The 10,702-nt window shown below is 46.0% G+C and overlaps 1 protein-coding gene across 3 annotated transcripts in view; it reads right to left on the reverse strand.

Annotated features, from left to right (window-relative positions):
- Positions 1 to 166, reverse strand: part of MTOR (mechanistic target of rapamycin kinase) — a 156,122-nt gene extending 155,956 nt beyond the window's left edge. The window contains exon 1 of one of the 3 annotated variants that reach the window (XR_004028485.1): positions 49 to 160. The gene's annotated coding sequence lies outside the window, so the exon portion shown is untranslated. Of the gene's footprint in view, positions 1 to 48 lie in introns of all 3 variants that reach the window. The other 2 variants (XM_030805770.1, XM_030805771.1) reach the window with 2 other exon arrangements.
- Positions 167 to 10,702: the final 10,536 nt, after the last annotated feature.

The raw sequence follows: 10,702 nt of genomic DNA on the forward strand, positions 1-10,702 counted from the left end.
CTGGACATTACGCCGCCTTAGAGGGGTCATGCCAGGCCCTGGACTCACCGCGCGGCTTCGGCCAAGGCCTCAGCTGCCGCCGCCAGCACCGGTACCGCCGCTTCAGGCCCCCTGCCCCACCGCCCGCCTTCCCCGCTGTCCTCTAAGCCGGGAGCGAGGGAAGGAGGGTTCCCAGCCCTGAGGACCAATCGACAGGTATAGGAAGAAGATGGACTGAAAAACAAGCCAATAGTAATGAAGAAGAAGTGAAGCTTCAGGACCCGGCTTCTCCAGGGGGCGGGGACTGTTCAAATAGACAAACCACGCGGCCAGTGGCAGGTGAAAACAGGCTTGGGTCCACTCGGGAGAACCAATCGGTCGTGAGTTGACCTCAGTCACTTCCACTCATACATCCGGTGCGGCGCTGCTAGGATTCCCTTCTGCATCCGGGCTGTGAACTCAAGGAGTCCGCTGTCTGGGTACCTCCGGATCGCACAGAGAGCGGCCAGCGGGGTTCGCGACCCCTCCCGGTGTAATTCTGAGAGGAGAATGTGAGCGATGCCGGCGCCCAGGAATTACTGCATCAAAAGACGTTTCGGGCTAGCGCTCTTTATGGATCCTGTGATTTCTCTTTTGTTACAATTAATAAGCATTTGAAAATGTTTTTAATTAGATTTTCTCACTTTCCCAAAATTATCCAACTCAGGATCACTCCAGAGAAACCATAGCCAAGTTTTAACCAAAAGAGCTACTCATAAATAAAAATTTTCAAAGCAACATTATTTTTTTTTAAATCCTTTCAAAAAATCAATAGCTGGCCCGGCGCGGTGGCTCATGCCCATAATTCCAGCACTTTGGGAAGACCAAGGCAGGCGGATCACCTTAGGTCAGGAGTCGAGACCAGCCTGGCCAACTTGGTGAAATTCCCCCACCCGCACCCCCCGTCTCTACTAAAAATATAAAAATTAGCTGGGCATGGTGGCGCATGCCTGTAATCCCAGGTACTCGGGAGGCTGAGGCACGAGTATCGCCTGAACCCGGGAGGCGAAGGTTGCATGCGCCGAGATTGTGCCACTGCACTCCAACATGGGCGACAGAGCAAGCTCCGTCTCAATACATACATACACGCACACACACATACCAAAGAAAAATAAATAGCTGCTGGTCACAGTGGCCCACGCCTGTAATCCCAGCACTTTGGGAGGCCGAGGCAGGAGGATCACTTGAGGTCAGGAGTTCCAGACCAGCCTGGGCAACATAGCGAGACAATGTCTCTACAAATTAAAAAAAAAAATCAATAGCAAAAGTAGATTTGACTACATTTTTTTAAATCACAGTGCTATTTGTCATAGTAAACACTGAAAATTCCTAAATATTTCAAAGTAGGAGTCCAATAAAATATGATGCATTCGGCCGGGCGTGGTAGCTCACACCTGTAATCCCAGCACTTTGGGAGGCCGAGGCGGGCGGATCACGAGGTCAGGAGTTTGAGACCAGCTTGACCAACATAGTGAAACCCCGTCTTTACTAAAAATACAAAAAAAAAAAAAAAAAATAGCTAGGCGTGGTGGCAGGCGCCTGTAATCCCAGCTACTCAGGAGGCTGAGATAGGAGAATTGCTTGAAGCCAGCAGGCAGAGGTTGCAGTGAGCCGAGATTGCACCACTGCACTCTAGCCCGGGTGACAGTGCGAGACTCCATCTCAAAAAAAAAAAAAAAAAAGATGCATTCATAATAAGAAAAATATGTAGCCATTAATAATTATAATTTAGAGCCTAGCATGGTGGCTCATCCCTGTAATCCCAGCACTTTGGGAGGCCGAGGCAGGATTGCTTGAGGCCAGGAGTTCCAGACCAGCCTGAGCAACATAGTGAGACCCTCGTCTCTACAAAAGAAATTTAAAAATTAGCTGTGCGTGGTAGCACATGCCTGTAGTCCCAGCTACTTGGAAGGCTGAGGCAGGAGAATCACTTGAGTCTATGACTTCAAGGTTGTAGTCATCAGTCATCTGTGATCTCCACTGCACTGCAGCCTGGGCAGCAGAGAAAGATTCTGTCTCAAATAATAATAATAATAACAATAAATAGTGGTAATTAGATGAATATTTGCTAAGAAGGAAAATGTTCACGACCAGTTCAAAAATTACAAGTTATGCAACAATATAATATAACCATTTACAAAAATATTTATGCATTTCTTATATGTCTACGTTTACATGGGGGAAATGTGCACAATTAAGATGCAATTTGGGAAAGACACACTTTTTTTCTTTATACATTATCAATTACTTATGTAATAAAAACAAGTGAAGGTAGAAGAAATGAGTTTTCAGAAGGCCTAAACTGCCAAATTAAAGATGGTTGGGCTGGGTGCAGCGGCTCACACCTGTAACCCCAGCACTTTGAGAGGCCAAAGCAGGAAGATTGCATGAGCCCAGGCATTTGAGATCAGCCTGGGCAACATAGTGAGACTCCATCTCAAATAAATAAATACATAAATAAAGATGGTTGGTAATATTCCGTGGCTAACAAAATGTGTTGTTTGGCAGTTTTTTTTTGTTGCTGTTGTTAATATCTATGATATTGGCCAGGTACAGTGGCCCAACACTTTGGAGGCTGAGGCAGGTGGATTGTTTGAGCCCAGGAGTTTGAGACCAACCTGGGCAACATGGTGAAACCTCATCTCTACAAAAAATGCAAAAAATTAGTTGGTGTGGTGGCATGCACCTGTGGTCCCAGCTACTTAAGAGGTTGAGGTGGGAGGATCACTTGAGCCCAGGAGGTCAAGGCTGCAGTGAGCTGTGATCTCACCACTGCACCACTGCATTCCATCCTGAGTTGGCAGAGTGAGACCCTGTCTCCAAAAAAAAAATATATATATATATATATAAAATTGCTCCTTTTTTTTTTTTTTTTTAAGACAGAATCTTACTCTGTCACCCAGGCTGGAGTGCAGGGGAGCCATCTCACCTTACTGCAACCTCTGCCTCCCAGGTTTAAGTGATTCTCTTGCCTCAGCCTCTCAAGTAATAATGGCTACTTTAGATTTAGCCTCTTTTCATTGCTCCTGTGAGATAACCATTCCTCTAAATTTTACATTTTCACTGATGTTCAACATTTTTTTTTTTTTTTTTTTTTTTTTTTTTAGATGGAGTCTCGTTCTGTTACCCAGGCTGGAGTGCAGTGGCACAATTTCGGCTCACTACAACCACCGCCTGCTGTGTTCAAGTGATTCTCGTGCCTCAGCCTCCTGAGTAGCTGGGATTACAGGCACTTGCCACCACACCCAGCTAATTTTTGTATTTTTAGTAGAGACATGGTTTCGCCATGTTGGCCAGGCTGGTCTTGAACTCCTGACCTCAGGTGATCTGCCTGCCTCAGCCTCCCAAAGTGCTGGAATTACAGGCGTGAGCCATTGCGCCTGGCCCAGCATCTATATTTTTATCATTAAAAATTTCTAATATGCAATATAGTCACTATTCACATCTCAAAATAAACAAGTTACATTTATCATGAAAAGTCTTGCTCCACCCTTGCCCCTTGACTATGTATTTTCTCATTTTCTTATGCATCCCTAGATTTTCTGTCTGCAAAAACAAGCAAATATATATGTATGTATATTCCCTTTTTTTTTTTTTTTTTTGAGACAGAGTCTCACTCTGTCACCCAGGCTGGAGTGCAATGGCATGATCTTGGCTCACTGCAACCTCTGCCTCCCAGGTTAAAGTGATTCTCCTGCCTCAGCTTCCCCAGTAGCTGGGATTACATGCCTGCGCCATCATGCCTGGCTAATTTTTTTATTTTTAGTAGAGACGAGGTTTCACCACATTGGGCAAGCTGGTCTCAAACTCCTGACCTCAGTTGATCCACTCACCTCAGCCTCCCAAAATGCTGGGATTACAGGCATGAGCCACCACGCCCAGCCCATACATATATTCTTATTTTCCCCTTTTGTTATACTATATGCACTATTTTGCATTTTTTAAATTTTAGTGTATCTTGTATATCTTTCTCTTATAGTTCCAACAGGTTTATATGCCTGCTGCACAGCAACAGACCAATGCAATGAGACAGCAGAGTCTGCAACAGAGAAAGAGTTTAATGATCGCAGAGCAGCCAAGTGAGGAGATGGGAGTGTTACCAGCGCTGAATTTGCAATGGTCTGCAGCAAGCTCAGTTCTTGCCTCCTCAGAAGAAAGAATTCAACCGAGGGGCATAAGGCAGAGTGAGAGACTGAGGCAAGTTTTAGAACAGGAGTGAAAGTTTATTAAAGAGCTTTAGAGCACAAATGAAAGGAAGTAAAGGACACTTGGAAGAGGACCAAGCAGTTGACCTGAGAGATGAAGTGCGTTGTTTGACCTTGACTTTGGGTTGGCATACTTCCAGGGTCTTGCATCCCTTCTCCCTTGATTCTTCTCTTGGGGTGGGCTGTCCACATGCATGGTGGCCTGTCAGCACTTGGGTGGGGGCGCATGTGCAGTGTGTTTACTGGAGTTGTGGGCATGCTCACTCAAGGTGTGTTTCCCTTACCAGTCCAGTGTTCCTAGAGGAAGATCATCTGCCATTTTGCCTCTTAGTGCCCATGCTTGAGCCTACTCGCCCAGCTCCTGAGATCTTATGGGAAGCTGCTAATCACCAGTTTCAGGTGTTTCTATCTTTTGGGAGACTGCCTTTCCCTGGCACCAGATGCAATCAATTATTATTTTAGTGAGCTAGCTTAACAACTGCCTGACCATCACCTATTGGTTGCTTGACATTCCTGGGGTTAGGGGGTGGGGGCCTCTCCTGCTCTGCTCATGTCTGACTAGCTACCTACTGTAACAGGAGGAGACCTTCAAATCCATCTCCCCAAGGAATTCTGAGCTGGGTTTTTTTTTTTTTTTTTTTCTTGAGACAGAGTCTTGCTCTGTTGCCCAGGCTAGATTGCAGTGGCAGGATCTCAGCTCACTTCCACCTCTACCTCCCAGGTTCAAGCAATTCTTGTGCCTCAGCCTTTTGAGTAGCTGGGATTACAGGTGTGTGCCACCACACACGGCTAATTTTTGTATTTTTAGTAGAGACATGGTTTCACTGCATTGGTCAGGCTAGTCTCAAAGTCCTGACCTCTTGATCCTCCCACCTCGGCCTCCCAAAGTGCTGGGATTATAGGAGTGAGCCAACGCACCTGGCCTGAGCTGGGGATTGGAGACGGGGAGAGACTGGAAATTTGGTATCGTTTATTGGTCGGGGTAAAGGGGATGAAATCATCAGGATGTGGAAACTGCATTCTTTTTTTTTTTTTTTTTTTTTTTTTTTTGAGATGGAGTCTCGCTCTGTCGCCCAGGCTGGAGTGCAGTGACGCAATCTCGGCTCACTGCAAGCTCCGCCTCCTGGGTTCACGCCATTCTCCTGCCTCAGCCTCTCCGAGTAGCTGGGACTACAGGTGCCCGCCACCGCGCCCGGCTAATTTTTTTGTATTTTTAGTAGAGACGGGGTTTCACCGTGGTCTCGATCTCCTGACCTCATGATCCACCCGCCTCGGCCTCCCACAGTGCTGGGATTACAAGCGTGAGCCACCGCGCCCGGCTGGAAACTGCATTCTTTGGTGAGTTAGCTCCCTGTGGGATCTTTCGCAATGGCTGTCATTAGTAGTTTCACTGATATGCAGGACCTGGAAGAATACCTCAGGTGGAAAACAATCTTTCGCAAGCTTAAGTTGTATGATGACAGGGTCCGCATGATTCTGGGACAGTAGGCAGCAAACAACTATGAGGAAGTGGCTCAGAGTTCAATGTGACCTCATGATGAATGCTGAATGTGCTGCAAGCTTTGTTTATTTTCATTCCTCTCCCTCCCTTCTTCCCTTATTCTATTCTATTCTATTCTATTCTATTCTATTCTATTCTTCTATTTTATTTTTTATTTTATTTTATTTTGAGACGGAGTCTCTCTCTGTCACCCAGGCTGGAATGCAGTGGTGTGATCTCAGTTCACCGCAACCTCCACCTCCCGGATTCAAGCAATTCTCCTGCCTCAGCCTCCCGAGTGGCTGGGATTACAGGTGTGCGCCACCACGCCAGCTAATTTTTGTCCTTTTTTTTTTTTTTTGAGACCAAGTCTCGCTCTGCAGCCCAGGCTAGAGTGTGCAGTGGCGTGATCATAGCTCACTGCAACCCCCGCCTCCTGGGTTCAAGCAATTCTCCTGCCTCAGCCTCCAGAGTAGCTGGGATTACAGGTGTGCACCTGTGCAGAGTAGCTGGGATTATAGGTGTATGCCACTGTACCCGGCTAATTTTTTGTATTTTTAGTAAAGACAGGGTTTCACCATGTTGGCCAGGCTGGTCTTGAACTCCCAACCTCAGGTAATCTGCCTGCCTCAGCCTCCCAAAGTGCTAGGATTACAAGTGTGAGCCACCGTGTCTGGCCTAATTTTTGTATTTTTAGTAGAGACGGGGTTTCACAATGTTGGCCAGGCTGGTCTCGAACTCCTGACCTCAAGTGATCAGCCTGCCTTGGCCTCCCAAAGTGCTGGGATTACAGGCGTGAGCCACCGCACCCAGCCTCTGATTAATTTTATAAAGTTGGTTGGGACAGTTTCATTTCCATCTTGGTACACAGAGAGTTTCTTGTCCTTTTGTTGTTGCTACAGCTGCATAGTATTCCATCACATGGCTATGCCATAGTTCATTTTCCAGTCCTCTGTGAATAGACATTTGTGTTATGTCTAAATTTGTGCTATTACAAATGCTGCAGTGAATGCCTTTGTACGTATATCATTTTCTTCCCTGACAGCTATATCAAGATAAATTCCCATAAATGGGATTACAGGGTTAGACAGTTTTGATGAATCTTGTCAAGTTGATCTCTATAAGGGAGGTACCAATTTTTACTCCCATCAGCCATATAGGAGACTTTTGCCACCCTGAGATACGAAAAAGCCCTGTTTTCTAATTAATAATCAAAGATGATTTTATAGCAACAGTAATAAGTGCGTTTGTCGGTTTCTTTTCTGTTTACAAAGAACTTTCTTTTCTTATTGTTTTTTGCAAGTCTTTTTATTTTATTATTATACTTTAAGTTCTAGGGTACATGTGCACAACGTGCAGATTTGTTACATAGGTATATATGTGCCATGTTGGTTTGCTGCACCCAGCAACTTGTCATTTACATTAGGTATTTCTCCTAACGCTATCCCTCCCCCAGCCCCCCAGCCCCCAACAGGCCCCGGTGTGTGATGTTCCCCTCCCCGTGTCCATGTGTTCTCATTGTTCAACTCCCACTACAAAGAACTTTCTTATGCATTACACTAAAATAATAGCTAATATTTATTGAGCACTTACAGTGTATCAGGGATTTTGGTGGACATTATAGAGTACTTGTTAAAAGCAGCTTGGAGTCAAATCAAACTAACTGAATCTGAAATTTGGCTGCAACACTTAGTACCTATTTCCTTATGTGTAAAACTGGAAGGATTATAGTCCCTTCGTTGGTAGGCAGTATTGTGGGGGTTAAACGCTAATACCACATGTAAAGTACCTAAAAGAGGTACTTGGCTGGGCATGGTGGCTCACGCCTGTAATCCCAGCACTTTGGGAGGCCAAGGCAGGTGGATCACCTGAGGTCAGGAGTTCGAGACCAGCTTGGTAAAACCCTATCTCTACTAAAAATATAAAAATTAGCTGAGCATGGTGGCAGGTGCCTGTAGTCCCAGTTACTCAGGAGGCTGAGGCGGAGAATCACTTGAACCTGGGAGGTGGAGGTTGCAGTGAGCGGAGATCGTGCCACTGCACTCCAGCCTGGGCGACAGAGCAAGACTCCGTCTCAAAAGCAAACAAACAAAGTATATGGCTCATGCGAAAAGTCAATAAATGCTGTTTACTGTTATTCCTGAGCGTTTCTATGAGGCAGGTTATATTGTTCCCACGTTATATGTAAGTAAGCCAAAGAACAGAGATATTGGGACATGGAATTGGTAAGTGATAGAGCCAGGATTTTAATATATCTGCTGATATATTGTCTCATTTGACATTATATGACTCATGGGTTTGGCCAGCATAGAAAGCTTTGTGTTGAGTGGTGAAGTTGTAATGTTTAACAACCAGATTGGGGGTAAGTGGAAGCAGATATGTACAGAGCTAGCTTCACAGCTGCGTCATGCTCTGTTTTGCAATTGTTAATGATTTTGAACAAGAGGGCCCACTTTTTTTTTTAATTTTTAAAATTAATTATTTTTTTTGAGATGGAGTTTTGCTCTTATTGTCCAGGCTGGAGTGCAATGGCACAATCTCGGCTCACCGCAACCTCCACCTCCCAGGTTCAAGCGATTCTCCTGCCTCAGCCTCCTGAGTAGCTAGGATTAGAGGCATGCGCCACCATACCCGGCTAATTTTGTATTTTTAGTAGAGACGGGGTTTCTCCATGTTGGTCAGGCTGGTCTCGAGCTCCCGACCTCAGGTCATCTGCCCGCCTTGGCCTCCCAAAGTGCTGGAATTACAGGCGTGAGCCACCGTGCCTGGCCTGGCCCCACTTATTTATTTATTTTATTTTATTTTATTTTATTTTATTTTTTTGAGATAGGGTCTCACTCTATTACCCAGGCTGGAGTACAGTGGCACAATCATGACTCACTGCAGCCTCAACTTCCCAGGCTCAGGTGATTCTTCCGCCTCAGCCTCCCAAGTAGCTGGGACCACGGGTGCACACTGCCACATCTGGCTAATTCTTTTCCTTTTTCTTTTTTTTTTTTTTTTTTTGAGATGGAGTCTCGCTCTGTCACCCAGGCTGGAGTGCAGTGGCACGATCTCGGCTCACTGCAAGCTCCACCTCCCGGGTTCATGCCATTCTCTTGCCTCAGCCTCCCAAGTAGCTGGGACTACAGGTGCCTGCCACCACGCCTGGCTAATTTTTTTGTATTTTTAGTAGACATGGTGTTTCACCATGTTAGCCAGAATGGTCTTATGTCCTGACCCCGTGATCTGCCTGCCTTGGCCTTCCAAAGTGCTGGGATTACAGGCATGAACCACTGCACCTGGCCCACGCCTGGCTAATTCTTCGATTTTCACCATGTTGTCCAGGCTGGTCTTGAGCTCCTGGGCTCAAGCGATCCACCTGCCTTGCCCTCCCAAAGTGTTGGGATTACAGGTGTGAGCCACTACGTCTGGTCTTTTTAATTTTTTAGAGCGGAGATCTCACTATGTTGCCCAGGCTGGTCTCTAACCTGAGCTCAAGAGATCCTCCCGCCCGGTGCGGTGGCTCACACCTGTAATCCCAGTACTTTGGGAGGCTGAGGCGGGCGGATCACGAGGTCAGGAGATAGAGACCATCTTGGCTGACAGGGTAAAACCTCGTCTCTAATAAAAATACAAAATAATTAGCCGGGCGTGGTGGTGGGCACCTGTAGTCCCAGCTACTTGGGAGGCTGAGGCAGGAGAATGGCGTGAACCCTGGAGGCAGAGCTTGCAGTGAGCCAAGATCGTGTCACTGCACTCCAGCCTGGGCAACAGAGCAAGACTCCATCTCAAAAAAACAACAAAAAAAGAGATCCTCCCACCTCAGCCTCCTGAGTAGCTGGGACTACAGGCACACATTACCATCCCCAGCTCCACCTCTTTAGTTTGCACTGGGTACCACAAATTATGTAGTCAGTCCTGTGTGCATATATGTTGCATGTATATTATAATTTCACTGATGTAAATGATGTGTAGCATACAGTTTACAAATACTAAAATATACAGTACAGGACTCTGTTGTAAACTCCATATAGCCAGTTCTCACAGTATGCTTTCTTTGATGTTGTGTAGCTTCCCTATGGTCCCAATTGATCAATGAGCATAGTTCAGACATGAATGTTGGTTGATATTTTATGTTAGGAGTAAGAGGAAAGTGAAACAGTCAAAAGAGATATGTCAGAACTTCACTAGTTTGTCAAGGCTACGAGCGACTTATTTGTTCAACTGGATAATAATTTGCCAATGCTGGACGAATATTTCCTCGAAGTTTTTGTGCATTCACTTACACACTTTTTTTTTCTCTTTTTTTTTTTCTTTTTTGAGATGGAGTCTCACTCTATTGCCCAGGCTGGAGTGCAGTGGTGTGATCTTGGCTCACTGCAGCCTCTGCCTCCAGGGTTCAAGCAATTCTCCTGGCTCAGCCTCCCGAGTAGCTGCGATTACAGGAATGCACCACCACCCCTGGCTAATTTTTTTTTTTTTTTTTTTTTTTTTTTTGAGATGGAGTCTCACTCTGTTGCCCAGGCTGGAGTGCAGTGGCATGATCTTGGCTCACTGCAACCTCCATCTCCTGGGTTCAAGCAATTCTCCTGCCCCAGCCTCCCGAGTAGCTGGGATTACAGGTGCCTGCCACCACACGCGGCTAATTTTCGTATTTTTAGTAGAGACAGGGTTTCGCTATGTTGGCCAGGCCGATCTCGAACTCCTGACATCAAGTGATCCGCCCGCCTCGGCCTCCCAAAGTGCTGGGATTACAGGCGTGAGCCACCGCACCCTCCAACACTTTTAAGTTTAACCAGTAATATCAACATTTTCTCCGCCACTTTCTTAAGTCTAGACGACTTAGCAGTTATTAAGCATTTGCTGATTTGCGTGGTGTAAACTCTCCCAGCTTGGGGATTTCAAGCTGCCGAAGGATGTCACTGAATGAAAAGCTGATAAGAGGTGAGCAGTAGCACATCATAGAGTATTTCCACAGTGCAGATATAATGGACGTCAGAATGTATGCACACAGCAG

Source organism: Nomascus leucogenys, chromosome 24, assembly GCF_006542625.1.
Source record: "Nomascus leucogenys isolate Asia chromosome 24, Asia_NLE_v1, whole genome shotgun sequence".
Taxonomy (NCBI): Eukaryota; Metazoa; Chordata; class Mammalia; order Primates; family Hylobatidae; genus Nomascus; species Nomascus leucogenys.